Source organism: Bacillus rossius (genome assembly GCF_032445375.1).
Source record: "Bacillus rossius redtenbacheri isolate Brsri chromosome 9 unlocalized genomic scaffold, Brsri_v3 Brsri_v3_scf9_2, whole genome shotgun sequence".
Classification (NCBI taxonomy): domain Eukaryota; kingdom Metazoa; phylum Arthropoda; class Insecta; order Phasmatodea; family Bacillidae; genus Bacillus; species Bacillus rossius.
Window position 1 is genome coordinate 10296569 of NW_026962013.1, and position 23455 is coordinate 10320023.

The 23455-nt window shown below is 38.7% G+C and overlaps 2 non-coding genes across 2 annotated transcripts; both read left to right on the forward strand.

Annotated features, from left to right (window-relative positions):
* Window positions 1-17379: 17379 nt before the first annotated feature.
* Trnac-gca (transfer RNA cysteine (anticodon GCA)) lies at window positions 17380-17451 on the forward strand. The gene has a single exon. It is a non-coding gene; the product is annotated as a tRNA-Cys (tRNA).
* A 4783-nt stretch (window positions 17452-22234) lies between these two features.
* Trnae-cuc (transfer RNA glutamic acid (anticodon CUC)) lies at window positions 22235-22306 on the forward strand. The gene has a single exon. It is a non-coding gene; the product is annotated as a tRNA-Glu (tRNA).
* Window positions 22307-23455: the final 1149 nt, after the last annotated feature.

The window sequence follows — 23455 nt, forward strand, 5'->3', positions numbered from 1 at the left end:
AACGCAGGGGGAAAACAAGCAAGAAAATCAGCGCGGAAAAAAAAAGCCGCGGAAGGAATGCTCGGCGGCCTGTGGCCTATTGATTGCATCAAGGCCGGCGGGGGCCCCTCCCCATCGCTCGCTCGCGTCACGCCACTGCGCGCCTCTCCTGCCCCCGGAAGCCGGCGGGAACGGCGGGCCGCGGAGAGAGAAGCGTGCACGGGGGGGGGGGGGGGGGGGTAGAGGGAGGATGCCACTACCCCCCCCCCCCCTGCGCGTGCCGCCTTATTGTGGCGGCACAATGACCCCTCCGGCTGATCGCGGTGACCTCTGAACCCGCCACCGGCGTGACTCAGTGCGCGATAACGCCGGCTCTTCATCGCTGCCCGGGGCGGGGTGCCCCCGACGCGTGTCAAGTTGGCGACCACACATTGGAATATCAAGGTCAAAATTTTGTCAAAAATTAGTGCCCAATTTGTGCTAATTTGTGCCGTAGAAAACAGAATTTGTGCTGCATTACGTAAAAAGTTATAGCATATAGTAAGTAAATATCAATTTTTTGAACTGAATTTCATGTCACGAATTAGTGCTCAATTTGTGCTGCTTTCTTGTTATTTAAAAAAAAAAAAAAAAAAAACGTGGGGTGCTTTTTAAGATATTATCAAAATGATAATCCTTCTACTCATATATGTCAATAAAATAAATATAACTATTGACAGCATGCACCCCACGCTTGTTTTAAATAATATACATTTTTTTTATTTTACACTATTTTTAATTCAAATTTATTAAAATTTATTTTCTATTTTTTAGTTGAATTTTCTATAAAAGAGTGTTTTTTTTAGTTTTTTAACTATTATTTATTTTTTATTTATAGTGTTGATTCTGCAGTAAAACGCAAGAATTTTGTTAATACTACCCAATAAACATACCGCGAGGTTATATGAGAAGAAAAAAAAGCTGTTAAGTTCAGTTTATTTCAGTCTGGTATTTTAAAATATCTTAAAGTGAATGTAATTTTTTTTTGCCTGGACACATTTCTTATGGATATTTAAAATCAGTATAAAAAAATTTTTCATGTGCAATTGTGTCTCATTGTTGGTAAAAAAAAAAATTATTGTGCCTAATTATGCATCTTTATTTCGGTAACCCCACGATGCATTAGAAATAAAATTGCCTCTCTAGGAACCCTTATTAACCGCAGTCTAAGTCCTTCCCTCTTCTCCCCCCTCCCTAAGAGACGGCCGTTCAGTTAAGCGAAAAGGGAAGGGGGGTGAGATGCTCGGCCCTTGCTTTTATTACAAACTTTAAAATTACCAGGCAGCAATAACACAGGGGCAGGCAAGTCGCACGCCAAAGAAGAATCCCGGTGTAGATCACGTCTGAATAGGAACTGTATTGATATCTTAGTTGCGAGTTAGGCGGGAATCACAATGGCCCATCGCCTCTGTACGTCCGTCATCAGTCTTTCGATCACGCGAACTGCACCCGATCGGATATCCCGGGGAAAAAAATTGGTTGTCTGTAAAGTCGGTTTACGGACGATAGTTTAACGTGACAACGTCATAACAAAACATTGATGAAATAATTGCATACTTTATGAATAAATTTGAATCATTTTTATTTTAATAATAAAAGAATAGATACTTGAAATTATACTGGTAATCAGATTTTTAAAATGCAAGAATAATTAACCTTTATTGCCGAAATTGTTGTTGTAATAAGCAATGAAAACCACATTAACTTTTCACTTCACTTTATAAACAGTCGAGTGGAAGAGAGATAGATGCGGCGCAAACGTGCAATGAGCGTAACGGGACACAGCGTAACGGAACAATGTGCGTAACGGGACACATTTTCGTGCGTGCAGCCGGCGTTCATCGATTTATTAGACGTTGTCACGTCAAAAAAAATCCGTCCTTTCGTCAAAAGCTCGGCGAGCTCATATTTTCCACGGACGGACGGATTATATCTGTGGGTTTGTCGCGCCAGTCAATTGTCTTAAGAATACAAGTCTGTGGACAGGTCGTTAAGATGTTCTGCATAATAGCATTGCAGTTGTTAAAACACTCCATGGTAAAAAAATTCACGTCCAAACAATTCAACCACGACTCTGAATTTTTCCGAGGATATATTGCTAGTACAATACGTACAGGAACACTACATAAACAGCAAACACATCCGATATAAATCTCTGAGAGAGAGAAAAAAAAATTGATTGTTGGCACACTTAATCGGGAAAATATTCTGACGGACGACTTCTTGTAGTCATGTGTGATCGCTTGGCCAGCTGTAGTGGCGTTGACGGACCAAATAAGTGACGGACAGACTCTCTATTGTAATTCCGGCTTTAGGTATATGTGTGTGATGCATAGCGAGTTGAGTGACTCTTCTTCTTGCTCTTTTTTTTTTGGGGAGCTAATAACTCATGAAAATACGCAGTTCATCATCACTTGCCGTTTACATTAAGAAACCAAACCGGGAACCAGGCAATAACTCAAAATGTTTATGGGCGTTTGATGATAATCACAAGACCCGCGAGAAAGGCTTCCGCTGAGTCAATCGTAGGGAGCACGTCATCACTAGAGTGCATAGGCGTACCCGGGGGGGGGGGGGGTGTTTTGGGGTTTCAACCCCCCCCCCCCCCCCCAAATAAAGGCAAGAATATTATGAACACTCATGTCATTCGAAACTCATTTTCTGAAGTTTCACACCGAGCGACGAGAGAGAACGTCACCAAGCAGTTAACGTAAACAAAATTTGAATTACAGTGGTTGGTTCATGAATGTCCACTACAACATCCACATCGACCCGGAGAATGTGGCTACTGAATTTGCCAAAATACATAGAAGAATTCTTCTATAAAAAGTTTGTAAGCTTAAAAAGTGTATTAATAAACAATTATTTTCTGGTGTTTATGTAATTTTTCTTAAAAATCAGAAGGGCCGCCCCCCCCCCCCGCCCCCCTGAAAAATATCTGGAAGAACCCCTTCCCTCCCTCCCCCCGAAAAAAATCCTGGGTACGCATATGCTAGAGTGGCTTGTGTTTGCCATGGATCGCTTACCCCATGACATGAAGGCGTGGAGTTAGGAATTTGTCAGGACACGGCATACTGTGACGTACTTGAAGTCACCATTTTTTTTTACCTCACCTTCGCCATATTGTAGTGCCCCAAAACATTTGATAGTTGATAACGTCTGATGATGGTTATTAAGTATGAATTAGAATATCCCTTCGTTAAACACGGTCACATCCATAAAACACTGTCATTTTAAACTGTGTCCGCGATGCAAAACACTACACTTCAGCCATTGTTTTTGGGCGTCTAAACAACATAGCGTAGACCATGAGGTGAAAAAAAAAAAAACTTCACCCTTTTACCATGTAATATGCAGACTTGGCCAGCCCCTGCATACAGGATAAAACATATTCCATTATCGTTGCCTGTGATGAGCTAGTGTGTTTTTTTTATACCATAGATTCAACAAGAACATTGCTAACAATTTAATATTTGTTTAATTGGTAGGCCACTCTCCTCACAAAAAAAGCAATGACGCTACCCACGTTTGTGATTTGCACAGGAATGGTTTATGTGGTTAGTAGTAAAAGATAATTTGACACTAGTAAAATAATCAAATACTCTTTTTTATATATTCCAAATCTCTTTAATTATTCAGCTGTTCGGAATTACTTTTGTCAGTATTTTTCTTCATCAAATTTCAAATTGAACTAACTGTTTTTTTTTTTTTGCGTGTACGTAATAGAAAAGGAATGATTCTGGGGGAATGGAAATCTTGGAAGTCACGCGTATGGGAGGAGAAAAAAAATATATATATGCATGCATGTACACAACAATTCCACATCATACGAGCACATGGTCCGGGCATATTCCCTCGCCAGACCATTCTTCAGCATGTCGTCCCGTTGATAAACTGTTATGTTCTCGGCACAGAAAGCGAAACAAGCGTGAGACTGCGTGACACATTTATTCTTGCAGCGTAATGCGTTTTTCATGAACCCGCCTATGCAAATCTCCTAGGTTCCCCCCCCCCCTCCTCCTCCCCGAGTACATTTTCACGTCTGTTAGGGGCGCGGCCCTAGCACACCCCGCAGCCCCGCGCCGGGCGATTTGTTCCGAGCCATTATGCGACTCGAGGGGCTATTTGAATAACACTGGCTGGTTGCCGGCGCACGGGAGGGGGGGGAGGGTGTGTGAGGGGTGGGTTGGGGGAGGAGGGTAACAGCTTTGTTTGCCACCCGCGGCGCTGCGCTGCCGTCGCCCGAACAACCACTGCGTGCCTCGGAGGGCGTCGGGAGGGACAGATCAATTACGGCGAATTTTCCATACATCAGACAGTCCGCTGCACCCCCCATTCCCTCCCCACAATCAACCTTATCGCGGGGTGAACCCGAGAAAAAAAAAATATATATATATATATATCGTCTTCTGCCGGGTTGTTTCGACAGCTCTGCACTCCGAATTTAAAAAAAAAAAAAATCTTTGAGCGCAAACATCGTTTGTCAATTCCTAATATGTGCTTAATTTTAAGTTTTTTTTTCTGACAGTAACTTAACCTTTTTTATAATTTTTTTGTGTGGTTAAAATGTTATACTATAATTATAATATTAATGTATGATTATTTTATAATATAATTAATGAAAGTTAAATTTATTTATTTCATAGCCATTATATTAAGTATGGTGTTCACTAGAATATAGGTTCATCTAACACACAATCACTGAGATGCAAATGGTCCACTTCAGTGGACGAATACACTGAAAGGGTTTTAAAAAAAAAAGTGGCCGCCTGGGACCTTCCCCCTCCCCCCCCCCCCTTTTTTTTAGGTTTATTGGGTTGACAAGAGTAAAGGGGGTAGCACGGTGGTGGTGTGGTCATAACAATCTGTGTCCGATTACCAGTGGGGTAACGTGGCGAAAAGTGTTGGACATTGCCGTGAGCCGGTGTTTTTGACGTGACAACGTCTAATAAATCGATGAACGCCGGCTGCACGCACGGAAAAGTGTCCCGTTACGCTGTGTCCCGTTATGCACATTGTTCCGTTACGCTGTGTCCCGTTACGCTCATTGTACGCTTGCGCCACATCTATCTCTCTTCCACTCGACTGTTTATAAAGTAAGTGAAAAGTTAATGTGGTTTTCATTGTTTATTACAACAATAATTTCGGCAATAAAGGTTAATTATTCTTGCATTTTAAAAATCTGATTACTAGTACAATTTCAAGTATTTATTCTTTTATTATTAAAATAAAAATGATTCAGTTTTATTCATAAAGTATGCAATCATTTCATCAATGTTTTGTTATGACGTTGTCACGTTAAACTATCGTCCGTAAATCGACTTACAGACAACCAATTTTTTTTCAAACAACCCCTTTCTTCCCTCCTCGAAAAAATCCCCGTGTCCGCCACTGTATATTTCTGTGTGTATACTTATGATGGTGGTATAACCTCGGGGGCTGGATTGCACGCCTGCGAGGAATCGAACCCAGGACAGTTCGAACGTATATTTCGCAGTGTTGGAGACTGAATGTGAATCTTCGATCACAGACACATGGGTACTTAGGGCAGCGCACAAAACGTCAGGTGACTGAGTGATAACAAAATCGTCTATGAACCGCAGAAGATCGCGTGGGTGCTATTTGGGAGTGTATCACTTCGTGATTAAATAAACATTTAAATGGATACGCAGTTTAACAGATCCTCGGTGTCTAATGATACGGAATAGTTGAAAACGGAAACGGATCATGGAACCGCAAGATATTTACATGTCACTGTCAATCTGGTACTTCCACGATGCTCGGAAATGTAACAAATGGCAACCAATGAAATCTAATATCACGGTCGTTTACGAAATGGTAATTTAATTTTAAAAATTTTTAGATACGTTAACATGAGCTTGTTTGGTATTTACATATAATAATAATAAACCACAAAGTAATAATAGAACACTAGATATTCTTGTACCCGAAACAATATTTTACGTATTTAAACATGAGTGCCATTGTAGACACGAGATCCGTCTACGTTTACATGATTCAGTGTTACTGTAGAACTGGCCCAAACAGGTAGATACATAGGTATAATAAATATATTGGCAATCCGTTTTCGCGCGAAAAGAAGAAAAAAAATCTTGCAACTTTTCGGGATGCCTGCTTTCAAGACACTTGTCGTATCGTATATATTTATTCTAAGCACTACGGCGTGGCCAGAATGGGTGTTTTCTCCTCTGTTGTGTCTTGAAATCTCCCAACTGTTCCCAGTATGGATGTTGGTTAGTATTTGGGATTTTACATGGGCTGAAAGTCAGGGGCGCAACAACTAAATTTCCAAAGGGGGGGGGGCAATATACCTTTCTATTAAGAATCATCGATCCCCCCTATTGAAGCGGGCGGTCGGGGGGTCCTCCCCCGGGAAAATTTGTATTTCAAGGTGGAAAATGGTGCTATTTAAGCAGTTTTATTATCTAAAAATTGATTACACAGCACTGTCTTTGCCCCCGTTTGCCCCCACTTCAAGGTTTCAGAGGGGGGGCAACAAAATACCCTTGCCCCCCCCCCCTGTTGTTGCGCCCCTGCTGAAAGTTACTGTCGCGCAAGCGTAAAGACGTGGAAGTAAAGGCTCCTGCTTATACGCGGCCTATGTCTCTGCCTCCTGTTACGAGTCGACGGGTAGGTAGCACTGCCAGAAAAGCCCTTCAATTGTGTAAATTACTGATTAGGTTGGTGATAACGTGCGAGATAACAGCAGTGAACACACACTTAATTCGAAAATAAAAGTTGGCGGATCGCGGAAAGACGCCGCAGTTTGATTGTGCGCTGAACTTTGCTGTACACTTGTTACCGATAGATAACATTTATAGGGGGGTCCGTAGGGGTGACTAGGCGCTTGATGAGCACGCAGGAATCGCCCTACGCGCTTCCTTGTTTCTGCCCGAATAAAAATTATTTAAGGGCAGACATAAACTGTGCAGAGATTCAGAAGAAACCGCGCCATTTTAAAACTGTTCTAGATGTCCGCGTGAGGTCTGCTTACAAAAAAAAATTGGTTGTCTGTAAAGTCGGTTTACGGACGATAGTTTAACGTGACAACGTCATAACAAAACATTGATGAAATGATCGCATACTTTATGAATAAAATTGAATCATTTTTATTGAATTATCACTATTTTGTATGGATACAAAGGAGTGAAATGAAATCTACAATTTCATTGATAAATTTACTTTTATTTGCACTCATTAATTCAAATATGTTTATTACTTTAACTAAGAGGTTATTTTAACTGTGATTTTTATACATGTTTGCTATTTAACTTCTTCCAATCTGTGTTATTCTGTTAAGGATAGGACGATGATAGGAAAAGTAGGAAACGAAAGGGAGTGTTTCAAGTTGAATGTGCCTCGAAAAAGTAAAATCGATGGTTGTTCCAGTCGAGTGGAAGAGAGATAGATGCGGCGCAAGCGTACAATGAGCGTAACGGGACACAGCATAGGGGGAAATGTGCGTAACGGTTCAATGAGTCATCCTTTTTCGTGCGTGCAGCCGACGTTCATCGATTTAGCAGACGTTGTCACGTCAATAACATTTAAGAATACGCAGAGGGTGGCTGAGTAGTTCTGATTCCGTGTTTCGTTTACAAGCTGTATTTTTAAGAGAGTCAAAATGGCTAAAATGCTTATTTTCAGAATCAGTTTCTTGAAAGCACTCAGTATAGCTTGCCTTACACCTTTCTCTTCATTCCTCCGTCATATAATGGTATGGTCACCGCTAATATCTCCTGGTTGTCACGACGAGAAGACTGCGCGCCAGAAGCGCTATAAGCACTTATCATCCCGCCTCACCGACACAGATACGCCCCTGACTAGGCGTGCCCCTTAAAACGACAAGATACCCAACGTTGCAGAGGATCCCAAACGCACTACATAACGAAGGCGCGGATAGGAAGGAAAGCGGACCATGTTATCTACACGCGGGTTGTAACATGGCATAAATCAGCGGCGAATCCGTCCCTTTTGTGGTGAGGTGGCGTGGTGGGGTGGGGGAGTGGGGGAGTGGGTGGTTCTGTTCGCCATCTGGCGGCAGCGCCAAGCAATTAAGGGTAATGCGATTCCCACTGCCGGCGACCGGCAAATTGGGCGCTTCGGGGCGGGTTACAAATACTCGCTACCTTTGTAGCCGGCCAGCGGATGGGAGCTTGGTTTTCCGGGAAGAGAAAACGGGGAAGGGGAGGGGTCGATAGTGGTATTTGGGAATTAACAGTGTTGAAATTACTTTTAAGCATAATATGCGTATCCGCGGTAATCCCATAACACCCCTCCCTCCACCCCCCCCCTTGCTGCGCGGGGAGGAGGGAGTGGATCACGGTAACTTTTGTTATTTTCCACTGGACACGTAATTTTCTCCTCCCACCCTTAACTTTTTTTTTTTTTTTTTTTCGCAATCTCATCGCAGTCCATTAACGGTGCACAGATTCGATAGCTGCACCGCATCTCTTTGATCGCGTGAGGTAAAGTCGTTAACATGGCCGCCGCTTCTGTGTTTGATGTTATGTTTTTTTCCTTTTTTTTCCCCCCCCTCGGTGTGGCAACAGTAATGGGGAGACCGAGAGCGGCCAATCAGTGCGCTCCGTCCGGCTTGCGGGGTTGAGGGGAGGGGGGAAGTGCAAAGAGGGAGGGGAATTTACTCTCCACCCCCCACCCCCTACAACAGTTGCTCCGCCCACAATTCCGTTTGATGAGATTATCGCACAGTAATGATCTCGGTCGCCAGGCCGACTGTGCTAATGCCATCATTGAAATTTGTCCAAATGAATAGCTGGACGGCGCTGGGTGAAAGGGGGAAGGGAGGGAGGCAGCATGATGCCTCGAGCAAAGCTATCGACAGGCTCATGAATACGTTTGTGGGCGCTCATACTCAGTCGGGAGCGCTGCTTAGTAACGTATGCGCTGCGTGTAGCGAAGCACACTCGCACGGGATAGGCTGGAAGATTTCTGATCCATTGCTCCTTCGTTCCACTTTGATGACAGCCATTTTTTATTATTAATTTATTTACCCATGTCGAACCCATCAGCACGTAGCTACACCAGTGCACCTTCCGACACGACCTAAAGCAACGTTCTTCATTTCCAGCGGAAGAAATGTGGACAACTATTTTTTAGCCGAACGAACTTCTTTTAAAAGCCCAGTTCTGAAGTCACTGTCCACTGATTCAAGCCCCGTCATTGCGTTGCGTGAGTGTGGCTGTTTTTTGGTTTTGATATTTTTTTTTTCAATGCCAACTCATTGCTATAATATTCGTTCCATACTCCCGAGGATTTCAACTTTTCTCTTCTTCACAGATGATCTTCATTCTGACACGTAATTATTTTAACATGTTTTCTTTCATCATGGCTGTCTACCTCTGTTGACAGACTGATTAATTAATTAGGAATCCATTTAAAGATGTTCAAAAAAAGACTTGATAGACTTTGTATTATCTTTGAAAGATTTGTGCAATGGGAGTGCATGACTTGATGTATGTAAGCTTTTGGACATACGCCATTGCTAAGTCGCACCTGTGTTTTTGTACCATGTGCGTCTCTGCCTGAGGACGAGAGCAGATAGCAGTTCCCGAAACGTCGCTTGTTTCTGTTTTGGAAAACTATTGTGTTTGTTTTCGTATTTTCGTTTTGTTGTGTTTTTGTCTCGTTTCAACTGTTGTGCTGAATTTTTTTGGGGTTCAATTCATAATTTTTGGTTTTTTTTTCTTCTCTTAGTCCATTTTTTTTTGTTTTTCTTTGTTTGTTGACCATATTCCTGTTATGGAATATTATGTGGTGTATATATCCTTTTTACAACAGCAATTTTTGCTTAATTGGTGTTTTTTGTCTTTTGGTTTTTTGTAGTTTTCTTCTACAGACATACATGCTTATCAATGGCGTATGTCCAAAAGCTTACATCAAGTCATAGATTTTGTACACTCACTTTGGTGGCCTGGATCTATATTTTGATTACGTGCCGCAAAACTTTTATTCTGTTTGTTTTTATTTTACGTTAATTCTCATGTACCACTGCAATGTATGTAAAAAAATCTTATGTTTTACTGAACCACGTGCCTTTATGTACCAACACGTGGTATCAGTACCAGCTAAGGTGTACGGGATGCCTGGGAGAGCTCTAATAGTGTATTTCAATTAAAATCTAATAGTGTGCCCGACATTCGGAGCAGGCCGGAGCTTTTGTGGTGGTGCAGAAAAGGTTTTTGACGTGACGTCTAATAAATCGATGAATACCGGCTGCACGCACGAAAAAGTGTCCCGTTACTCATATTGTCCCGTTACGCTCATTGTACGCTTGCGCCGCATTTATCTCTCTTCCACTCGATTTGAACAACCATATATTTGACTTTTTCGAGGCACATTAAACTTGAAACACTCCCATTCGTTTCCTACTTTTCCTATCATCGTCCTATCCTTAACAGAATAACACAGTTTGGAAGAAGTTAAATAGCAAACATGTATAAAAGTTATAGTTAAAATAATCTGTTCGTTAAAGTAATAAACATATTTGAATTAATGAGTGCAAATAAAAGTAAATTTATCAATCAAATTGTAGATTTCATTTCACTCCTTCTTTGTATCCATACAAAATAGTGATAATTCAATAAAAATGATTCAATTTTATTCATGAAAGTATGCAATCATTTCATTAATGTTTTGTTATGACGTTGTCACGTTAAACTATCGTCCGTAAACCGACTTTACAGACAACCAATTTTTTTCGGGCATCATCCCCAAAAAAAAGGCGATGTTGTGTTGCCCCGAGCGATAATCTCCGCCGGATCCAGGTGGCCTGTCACGTGGCGGTGCCCTTTGCATTGATACTGACGTCACTTGGAACAGAATTTACTAAATACTTCTGTCAATCAAACGGATTTTAAATAACACTCCAAGTGCAATTTTAAAAAAAAATATTGTTTTATATTATATAGTGATAAAATAATTATTCATTTAAATAGGGCATCCGAGGTGTTTCATGGAAGCTAGCGTTATAATTTATTCATATGCCTGCCACAAAACAAAACAAAAAAAAAATTACAAAGTACTGAGGATGTTATGAATACGTTAGTTCTATATGGCATTGTAGAGACAGAAAAAAAGAGAGTGAGATGAGGTTAAGTTATTCACAGTAACTGTATGAAAAAAGAAATGTAATGTTTATAACAACCAATATGTACCAGAAAATCCATACTTCAATTAATACTGCATATATATATATATATATATATATATATATATACTTTTATTATGTTAAATATTTCTAGTAAATACTCTTTTATATTACTTCAATGTACATTTTTATTTAACATTAAATTAAGCAAAAAATAATGAAAAATGCATCACAAAGAGTGTGTGGTGTTTCAATAATATTGCACCTTCATAAATTAATTCTCAAAAATATATTTAATATTACAAGAAGTAACAAAATAACTATAACAATGATGTTTAAAAAGAAACCTTATTGCAGAGTTTATGAACTTTTGAAAATTGTTATTTTAAAAATTGAGAAAACAGTACTTTGGGATTCTATTAATTTTGGTTTATTATTCAGGAAATGCATGTTCATGTAATGTGGTTTCCCAAGTTATTTTATTTCATACCTGCTCATCTCTGCTTCCCCGGAGCGGACACAAAGGGCACACTACCTGCCTGCAACATTTTATCTATTAACAACAAACACTACAGATGGATAGACTGTTTTCTAGCAAAAGTGATTTAATTGCTATAAATGTAACTATGAAAATGTTGTTAAGTCCACTTACCTTAATAATTTATCTCTGGCATCTCTAAATTTTAAATATTCTGACTCGAATGCACTCATTTGCTACCACACCCTCCAAAAACCTGTCTTTAAGAATTCTGTAAGCTGTGCTATCACGAACATGTGTCAGATCTTCACAAACAATATAAAATAATCACAATATAGATATATAGCTTTCAATAACTTTTGTGTATGTGAGAATGAGAATACCCACGTTCTTAGGTACAATGATTGCAGTCCATCCTGACAGACCACTTACTTGGGACTAGAAACTCCACACCTTCGGAACAAAATTACACATATATTCTTTTAATAGTGATCGTACAACTTTTTTTTATCTACTTTTTTACTTGAGTCTGCATGCTGTGTATTTGTTTACCTTATACTAGATAAATTTGGGTGTTTAACGCTATTTAGTAGGGACCGGAAAAATTCGCGGATTCAATGACCTCTAGGATAGCCTCCATTATCCTCTGCACTTCTCAAGTAAACACGCGTGTTCATTGGTTGCTAAATTGTGAGTCGTCTCCACTGGGTAGCTTGTGATACGACGCTTCTTTGGTCGATAGTCACTCATTGGCCCAGAGAGCTCCAGTTAAACCGCAAGCCAATAGCATAACCAGCAGAATTATACACATGTTTGAATTTCAGCCTATCACGAAATGAATTCGCGAATTTTTCCGGTCTCTACTAATTAGCTGGTTTTTCGGCATAAATATTTTTTTTTTTGCTGTTAATTAAGGACATTTAAATTAACCCGGGATATACATTTCTCAAGGGCTACATTTAAAGAATGTTGTTTTTGAAGTGGACTTTAAATTATTGTGTTCACTGCTGATGGTGCCTAGGCCACGGCTCGCTTTCCAGCGCTGGCCTGACCTGGCTTCCCTCTCGGCGCCTTAACCAGGCTGAGCTGGCAGCGCCTCGCATCGCAGAGTCCGGCAAACTTGCGCCCGTCGTCACGCAACTGGTGACACCGCCGCTGCATTCCGAGACGTTTACGTGACGTGCGCTGCGCCGACGCACACGCAGTCACCTCCGTTCCCAGTGAATGCATGCATGCCCCACACCTTTTTACATGTTTTTCTAAGAACTTGGTGCTGTGCTTTTTTTAGGCAAGCATCCTGCTGCTTAAACCCACCCCCCTCCCCACCCACCCTCCTTCTTCCTAGGGATGTCCCAAGATTAAACGCATACTCGTCGCACTTCCTCTGCGCGACATCTGGTGGTCATTTTTGAACTAGCTTCTCCAGCCCTATGCCTACTGGGCGCCATCTACTGGCTACTTTCTCGACAACTAAATTTTTTTGAGCCCCCTCTAGTTCCTGCGTTCGCCATGCAGCACCGCTTTACCGGCTGTTTGCAAACTTTATCCCTTCCCCCTCCTTTTCAGGTTCACCCAGGGCACCCCCAATTTCAGCTTTAGTGTCTCCATCTTGTTTATTTTTTTCGTACAGCCCCGAAGTGCCCCATTTAACTGTGCGTGGAGACAATCCCTCCGAGATCTTTGTCTTCTGGTGTGCTAGCTCGAACTGATCTGACTCTCCTTTGTCTCGTGGCTTCTTTCGTCGAACGTCTGGCCAGGAACGGTCTGTGCGGCATGTAGTCGCGTCATACTCTTTCTCTCTCTCTCTCTCTCCTTGTTTTTAAACATATAGTGTGTTAGATAATTCTGTTCTTCAAGTTTGTCTGGTTTTGTTTCAGGTGTTGGTGTTCAACGCAGCCTCGTTTTTTACGTTGAAGTCAGTGCTACTCACCGCAAATGGTGAGTCATTCCAGTTTCCTTATTTTGCCATTTTTGAACCTTTGTCTTCTTTTTATTCACTACGCATGATTATTTTCTGCGCGTAATGTGGGTTCAACTTTATACCCCCTTTCCACCTTCTCGAATGTACCTGCTACAATATTCTCCGCTTTGGATGTGGGTTCCTGTAGCCCATACTTTCTAGGACTTTTTTTTCTTTGGGTTCGCTTTCCATGTCCCATCACAGCATAATGGTCTTCTCCTCAGAACTGGCGGGGAAATAAGTCTCTACTAGCATGTAACACAATTTGCAAAGTCATAACTTTCTCGTGCTCGCAATTACCTAATGTGAGTCAACCTAGTGCTTCAAAATAATCATCAAGAAAATCACTGAGTACAAGTTAAGTTTGTACGATTTCTATTTGTTTATGTATCAATTTAATTTTATAAGCTGAGTCAATTCAAAGTAAGAAAGTAACTGTACCACGGCTGGCCGGCTGTTTTTTTTAAATATCTTTAATGGATTTCAGCTAGTAAGCCTAATTTATTTAAAAAATATATTTTAAAATGTACTTATGCCACTCGTTTATCTTGAAAATGAATCACCAGTAATAAACAACAGACAAACTGGAAATTCCTGTATGCACTTATTTATTTGTTTTCAATGGGGTGGCTCTTTCATAAAGCCAAATCTAAAATCAATACTTTTTTTATATAAAAAGGAAATTTTTTTATGGTTTTGGATGTTACTAATCCTCTTAACTACGATCCACATTAACAATACAACATAAGTTTCTGTTTAGCTAAATTTAATTAAAAGGTGTGTTGCTAGCAACAAAACAGCCCGGATCACACTGATTAGGAGCTGGTACGGCCGTAACAATACCAAGTCCTGAGGTACTGATATCCTTTGATTAAGAACCTGCACGGAATAAAATATACCATTGACATTATCAAGAGGCCCATGTCATAAAGGGACATGATCTTTAAAATAAAATTATAAAAAAATTAGTTCAGTGATAAACAAAATGAATTTCGCATCTATTGTTGACCAACAAAAACCAGCCAAAAAATGAATTTTTAGTCAATTGTTCATCAGGACTATACAAATATATTGGTTTTTATAAATAGAATGGAAGAGAACCAACATAGTTGCTAACATTCACACCAATAATATACTATACTGCTTATTTATTTTATTGTGTATTTATTATTATAGCACAGCACACCAAAAAACAATATTTTATATGCAGAAATATCAGTAAAAAATAGATGTGTGTACTTCCCCCCCCCCCCCTATATTTCCATCCATGCATGCTAATTTAATTAAATTTGCACACACACTTTGCACTAGCAAGCATCTCTCTGCCGAGTTGAGCCTGCTCAAAATGTGTAATCATTAGGGGCAAGATTATATGGTAAATTATGACAAAACCAAAATAACACTGCAAAGCATGTCACTAAAATATATAACACAGTCCTCCAAGTTAATACACCCATTTAGCACCAAAATAAAGATATTAAATCAATAAGCAATTGGACTAACTTTAACTCAAAAAATAAATAAAAAATTCATCTTTTATTATGGTAAATTCACTGCACCTACCAAAATTAATTGTAAAAAATAATTATATAGTGTGATATTGCAGCTCTTATTACTAAATGTTTTTTACATTTTTTTCAAACACACAAAAATTTGCCAATCCTGTTCTAGACATGCTTATTTCCAATGGTTTAAATGCATAAGTGCATCATGCATCAGTCTAAGTGAGACTATTTTGGTGAAATAAGTATTAAGAAATATTTTAGTTTTATATTTGTTAAATAATAAACTACTTTTATGAAGAAAAAAAAAACAATATACAATAATAATACCACTGAAATCTCCTGTTTTAGAAATGAAATTGACCTAAAATATAAAACCATTAAAAACCTTGTCCCAAGTTAGGTATCTCCAAACATATGAGTGCTGCGGTTTGATCAACATACATTTCTTGTGGCATGGCTCCAGGGGGGCTTCAAAGTTTGTCTAGTTTTCTGTGAAAAATATGGACATTACCCAGAAAAGGATAATAATTAATTCCTTATTTGAATGTAATTTTAATTGAGTTTATCATGATTTTGTATTAATTTTTTTTCTTCAGAGAATTGATTGTCCAATAGTGTAATGCGATTTCACTGGAATAATTTATTTGGAAAGCATATCAAAATGTCCTAAGATAAATTAGCAAAACCTCGTCGAGATTATGAGTTCCAGGTTGGCTTTAAAACATGTTTTGAAAATTATTTTTTTCTTTTTCCAAAATTTTTGGAGGCCCCGAACCCCTTTTTTTTCTGGTGGTTATTCCATACTCCCTTCCAACAGTCCACTTGGTAAGACCCCTATCCAAAATATTAGTGCCCTGCAAAGTCAAGACGGTCGCTGCATGGCCAGATAGTACAACCACTTCTTACTCTAAGAATCACTTACTTTCACACACAATCACTAGTTTGCTGCAAGAAGGTGTGGCCTATAGTCAGATTATAGCACATATTCTATCATTCTGAGGATTTTCTCTCAGATATCCCAAGTGACATAGGCAGGCTGCAAGGGTAAATAAAGCATGAATATTGCAACCTGTGATAACGGCTTGAAATGTTCTTGCAGTCTTTAAAACATTAAATTTGGACAGTATTTATTAAATAACAGACAAATTAACCTTTTTTTAAAGTGCCTATCATTTAGTTTGAGACTTTAAATACTCTTGCATTTGTGGACACAATAACTGTTGCAATTTTTCTGAAATCACTTCCATACTGATACATAAAATATAGTTGTAGAAAATCTCGGTCGAATTAGTTAATTAGTTCAGTAGTTATAGGTTCAAAAAAGGTGGGTCCTTCGATTAAATGCCGAGTTAATGAAACTTGGGATGGTGGTTTGGTATGGTACAGTAGTCCCCCACCCAATTTATCCAACAAAAAATCCTTGTGGAAACTTTTGGGGGGGCCGAAAACCCCCAATTTTTGGGCACTTTTTTCAGTTTTTTGCCTGTAACATTTTCTTTTGCCTCATACGACTTAGACTATTCTATTCGATTTTGTAGAGCGTTACATTTCCTACAATTTTCACTATTCAAACATATTTTTTGACTTCATACTTCCCGAGATACAGGATTTCAAAAATGTGCGAAGTATCCCAAATTGGCAAAATATGGCAAAAAAAACTGGTTTTTGCTGTATATGTTTCATATTACAACATATCCAATGGTATCATCCACTACTAATTAGTTGAAATACCTACCTATCACAACGCTCTCTTCAGAGAATAGTTGTAAAATATGTCAAAAATACTAAACAGCGTTTTTCGGGACAAGTGGTACTGCATAACTACTATTCCGACACATAAATGTTATTTTACGAAAAACAATTTTATTAATTGCCATACAAACTGTACTCTACTGCAACTCCTATCTGTTTCACTCTTTCAACGACCAGATCCAAACCAAACCATTTTTTAGAACAACAATCTGGGGAAAATTAACTTTTTCCTACTTAATTTTCGTATTGCAAATTTGAAGTGCTATTCAGAAACAGAACATTTATAACGTAACTGTAGGCAAATTCTGTTAACTCATTTTTAACAGCCTACACATTTCAAATACTCGTACCAAGGTCGCTCGTACAACCTGAAACACAGCAGCCCAAACACTTTAGGCACACAAAACACAAAAAATAAGTTCGGATTCGCATACATTTGTCACGTTTAATTTCCAACTATTTTACGGTTTCAATTCTCTACTCGTTATAAGTATATACAATACATATATATAATGTATTTTACTTATTTCTATCAATTGGGGGTATAGCTCAGTGGTAGAGCATTCGACTGCAGATCGAGAGGTCCCCGGTTCAAACCCGGGTGCCCCCTCATTTTACAATTTTTAGAAAAACTCTTTTTTTAATTTTTTTTAAAACTCCTCTTTTTATTATTTCTTAAAACTGCTATCTAATTAACTGAACATTAACTTTTTAATTCGTGGATGCAACTTGCAATTTTAACTACGCAATCCAAATTATTATTATTCTTTTACTCCTTTATTCAGTTATTTTATAATTTATGATCACGCCTTTTTCATTACTAAAAAAAAAAAAAAAACATTTAAACTAATTGAATTTTATAATTATTTTTGTTGACTGTTGATGAAATGCTATTTATGTTGGAATTTTTTTTAAGTTGTTGTTGTTGTTTAATAGTTGCAAATGTTATTATGTATTGTAACAGAGAACTGAGGTAATAACAGAGAGAAGCAAGAAATCCTGTTTTAGCTGGCAAGATAATCGATGCAAAATTAACCGTTCGTAACCTTATTTGAAGCCAACGCTCTCAGTTTATATGGTTGAATAACTATGTAATAGGTAGCGCATAAATCGTTTCATATATTTTCTATGCAAATTGTTAGATGGTTAGATGGAATTGCAATTTCTGCGTCATTCAATTGTACGATCTGTTAATATTTTAAATAGTGGTGCTGTTGTCAGCATAAACGGATATAATAACAGAAGCGAAAAATATACGATTATAAACACGTTTTTCTGTCCAATGCAACTGCAAACATAAAATCAAGAAACAGAAAGGGTACGTTAGCGCTATCTAGTAACTGAAAACAAACTACGATTCTTCGCTACTCCCTTTCGATACATCGATCGTGCGAGTATAATCGATATGAGCGAATACGACGGTGCAATGATACAGATATATATCCACTCTACGAACAGGGAATCGTATCATAACACGTTTGGCTACGTAATTGGACGCATATAAATTATAGAAACGATCACGTACGGATGCACGCATTCGTATGTAGTAATAGTATTAAAATTTAAATATTAAAATATTAATATTAATAGTATTAATAAATTTTTAGATTGCAAAAAAAAAGCCATACGTATTATTTGTTTAGCTGATACAAGAGCCTCATGTAAACCTTTATCTACTGAGTTGAATATATTCCCTTTTTTTTTCGGAATATATTTATAGGTTGCTCGTATTTGTAAAAGTTAATATAAATAATTTTGTAGAATCTGAACATACTGGACCATAAATCACAAGATATAACTATAAACTGAAACCAAAATTCCTCAACACAACTTTATTTTCAAAATGAGTACAACATAGAGGTATAACACTATTTAATAAACTACCTAAAGAAATTATATTACTACAAAATTTTAATGAATTCATAAAAGTTGTTAGAGAATACATCAAAGGAAAAAACTATTTATTTAGCTGGTGAAATAAACTCATTGTAATGACTATGTAAACAATATGTAATTTGCTATATAATTAATAGGACACCCTATAAATGATTCAGAGTATATTAAATGATAAATATGTACTGTTTGTTGAATTGTGTAAATTGTGAAAATTGTAGAATTTGTAAATTTTGTGATTATTTGTTGAGAGTGTAAATTAGCAAAATTAATTATAATTGTAAACTTGTTTTTTTTTATCGCAATTTTAATTATGTTTAATTTTTGTTTATAATGTGACAAGGCCTATATCCCTTGAGCTGTTGGCTCATGTGGGGATCTGCAGGTGGATTAAAAAAATAAAAATAAATAAAAAATACTCAAATACGTGTGACCAACATGAGCTCAGTAGGCGTATTATTTGGCTGTGGCGTTAGCCACGTATGTTTATCTATATTTGTAATACATAAAAATGTGTTAAAAACAGTAAAAAAGTTACTTGTGTTATATCAGTATGTTGTAGATTAATTTTTTTATGGTACTTATCAAATTTAGGTAAGTTTTTCGTTTCTCAAAAAATTACGATTATATTCACGTCATAATGTATTCGCGAATTACACACGCAATTATCTTGGTTATGGTTGCGTTCATTACAAAGATTGTATTTGGTCTCCGTCAGGAAATAATGCTACCAAATCCTAAACCAAAAAAAAATTCATTCCCACCAACAAAAAAGATAGAATTTGAAAGCAAACAGTGGCCTATTTCATAAAACTACAAGTCTACAAGTTACAAGTAACTTTGCTAGTAACTTGTAAAAAAAAGCTGGCAAAGTTGTTCTGTGCCCCACCCCTCAACTGAAATTTTGCGTACGCTCTTGGTCTCCATTAATTACGTTTTCGTACATTGTAAATTACGGATGGACGGCGAAACTTGAAAAGCTTGTGATTCTGTAATGCGTGTCCGTGTGAAATTTATTTATTTCCTAGCCTAACTAAAACTAAGTGTATTTGTTTTGGAGAGGTCTGAATTAAGGAAGACTCCCAGGCCCAAAGCCTTTACGCCTAATCATGCTGGGTTTCAGCCATGCAGAAAGAGTAGCATGCATCGGGCGCTTTGTTCGGGGATTGGCCAGCAATTGATACCATGGCTAACTCCCCTATCTTAGATCTAGACTCTAACTAGTAGTTGGTAGTTAAATATTGCATGAATTAAGCAGACAGGTTCAGTACAGCTCAAGATTAGCGTATTGCGTCATTGGAGAACCTGCCTAGTCATTACTGCAAATCTTAATATTAGCAGTTTTCTGTCGCGTGGGTTACTTTAAGCACATTCGTGTATGAGCGGTGGTTAGTACCATGTTTTTATGGCGAATTCACGATCATAGTGTACGTACATGCCTGTGTGTGCATAGCTTCTTTGGCGCATTCGTGCAATATCGAGGCTTTGTTTGCGTGGGCTGTACATATGCAACTACTGCACCCAAAAGGTGTACTGGGTGTAACTACTGTAACTACTACCCGAACGCATTTTGGGTGATCAAGGTGACCTGCATTTTCAACTGTGTAGGAAGCTGCGTTCCCTACGGTTACTACTTGTCAGTGTGATAGTTCAGCAGCCATGTAATTTTTTTCAAAAATTGAAGTTTTCTCTCTACCTTTTTTTTTTTCAATTCCCCACCCCCAAAACAATTCCTGGATCCACCATTGGTTTGAAACATATGAATACCAAATTTTTTTTTTCTCTACGTTACGGAAGGTATTTGTGGACTTACTGCACATTTACGTAACGTTAAGCATTGCCAACGGTATAATTCAAGCCCAGCCTTCACCATGAACAATAGCCATAATTATAACCACCGAGTCGATAACCAGGTGGTTTGGAGACAACCGCGCGACCTTAGCCCCGCGCTTTTACTTTCTACCTTCAACTGTTGTTGCCTGGGTATCGGAAATGTGTACCTATATCTGGCGCGATTGCATCGCTGAACAACGGGACGAATGTCAGTGCCAGGCGTTTAGATTTATTTACTTTTTATTGGCCGATTTTCCAGGTCACGACTGTTGATACGGGTGGGAGGAATAAAAAATGGAAATGATTTAGAGGTGAATGACGCCATAAGACATTTCAGAAGAGGAAAATAAATGCCGCAATCTCGCGCGGTATCGCCGACACGCAGCAAGGTAACCCGCGCGGCTGAAGTGGGGCGCTGGTTACAGTTCACAGGGATGAAATACACAACCCGAACAGTTCCGAAGATTACCGAAGTAAAAGGTTAGGTAAGGTTAGGTCATTGAAATAAATAATAGTTTTTTCCCGGGAGGGTTGCTTAGGTTAGGTTGCTGAAACTAAAATGAAATTTTGGTTAGGTTAGCGTTATTTAAAATACTCTATGACTGTAAAATATATACATTCTTGCAATATGCATTTTTTTTTCAATGAGCGATCGGCAAACTTCGGATATCTTCGGAACTGTTCGGGTGTGGTGGCCCTCATCCGTGCCCTTGTCCTGCATGGTTAAAAACCCGCATGGTAGAGTGTATAGGCTTCGGCCTGAGACACACTTAGGTCCTCCCCTAACCTGGACCCTCCCCTACACACTTAGAATTAACTTAGGCTAGGAAAAAAAAAATCCGTGTGAACTGTAGGCTTCCCGATGCGATCACGTGTGTCGGGCTGAGGGTCGCGACCAAGGAGGTTATAAACCGCAAGCCTGTATCATATCTCCTTGGTAGTGACGGCTTCTCTCTCTCTCTCTCTCTCTCTCTCTCCCTCACGGACAAAGTCCTCCAGGGTCAGATCGACCGCCCGCGTCAGCTGGTCAGCAGTCACCACTAGAAGAACATTCCTAATGGCTTACGCCCCTAGTGGGTTTCACCCACAAACTTTAAAGTTTTGGGACCTTTTGGAATTTTCGCCCTCAAAATTCACCTCGAAAGGACTAAGTGGTGGCTCCGCCTCCGTTGGGGGCTTCACCTGCCGATGGGGGCTTCACCCCTAAACCTCTAAACTGACACATAGATGAATAAGTTTCTTTGAAGGAATTGGGGTTCCGCCAAAAGAAAAGGCGATTATATGGTTCCCTGGCTGAAAAAAATATTTGGGAACCGCTGCTCTAAGCAACTCTGTAGTCCTATCCTTTATGGCATTTCTCCACTTTGGAGGTGGGTCGCAATTAAGATTTTTTTTTCTGGGGCAGAAAATGATAAATTTTATTATTTTTTTTTTTTTAATTTGCCGTCCTTTCGGGCCGAGAGCTAAGAGCTGTCCCAAATTTCACATATATAGCTCGCGTAATGCGCCTCGAAAGAAAATGGACCAGGTGCAGTGTACCAAGATCGAACCCGCGACCTCATTTATGAGAGACGTGGAGGCCACCACTGACAATAATAATTGATTTGTGGGAAGCTAACAGCAGAGACAAAATATACTTAAGCGTATAGTAATTGTAGATCCTCAACTCCGGTATGGTCTAGTGGTTAGGATACCTGGCTCTCACCCAGGAGGCTCGGGTTCGATTCCCGGTACCGGAAGAAGTTTTTTTTTGCCCCGATTAAATGTTCCTGATTCTTCTTTTACTCTACTGAATTTTATTTTTTTTTGTGATGGAACGGAAATATTCATATAAAATTACCAATATTTGTAAATTATTTTACACGAAAACAACCGTATCACTACTGGATTTGGATTCGTACCCGAGCATTTATGCTTTGTGTTGTCCCAGTACCTCCAATAGTTAAAGTTATTTTTAAAACATTCCCTGAATAGCTCTCCAGTAATAACTGCGCACATTAATAAGCGTAATAACACAAAATATAATTATTGAATATTCGATTATCTTTCAATGGTTTTAAAAAAAAATTATTCTTGAATGAAACAGCAATTAAAATATAAAATCACGCGCCGGATTTTCGTAAGAAATACTCAGCATTATTTCGAAAAACGTATTTAATTTATACAAAAATAACCATAGCCATGTGTTGTACAAAGTTACAATATCTTTCTTGTGGTGCTCAAAGTACTAAGTAACAGTCATATCACCTTCCTGTCTTTTTATGAAAAGCCTTCTAGTTGATTGTTGGTTCTAATCATCTGAAGGAATCAGTTGTCCGTGGCGGAGTTTCTACCACTTGTAAAACTGAGTGTTTTTGGGTGGAAAGGCTAACTCATAGCAAAACAGGTAATTTACACCAGTCTTTTATTAGGTTTAATTTTCCTTCGTATCGAATGAAAATTCAGAGAATCAAAGATACCTTTAAAAAAACACTTAAATTCATAATGTTCAGTTAGACAATGGATAGAGGTTCAGAACTTTTCGATTTGCCTTACGTAAATAACTACTGCAACCATATCCAACAGAAAAATTTTCCCTGTAATCACCTGATTACTACTACATCCTTTTTCCTGTAGTTGACCCCATAAACATCGTCCTCGCACCGTTTGTCACATCCTGTGTGGCAATGATATTCTATAAATAGATTTCTCCCTCCATTAAGCGTCCGGTTGTATCCCAGAGTGTTTTAAAATGAGTGTTCTTTTTTTTTTTTTTTTTAATAATACCATCGTGTAATCACGTGACCATCATTTCAAAGCACAATAAATTAAAGTACTAAGACATCTTGCTCATCCCATACATGATTATGAAGCCTAACGTAATAGCGAGACTTTTGTTTTCAGTCGTA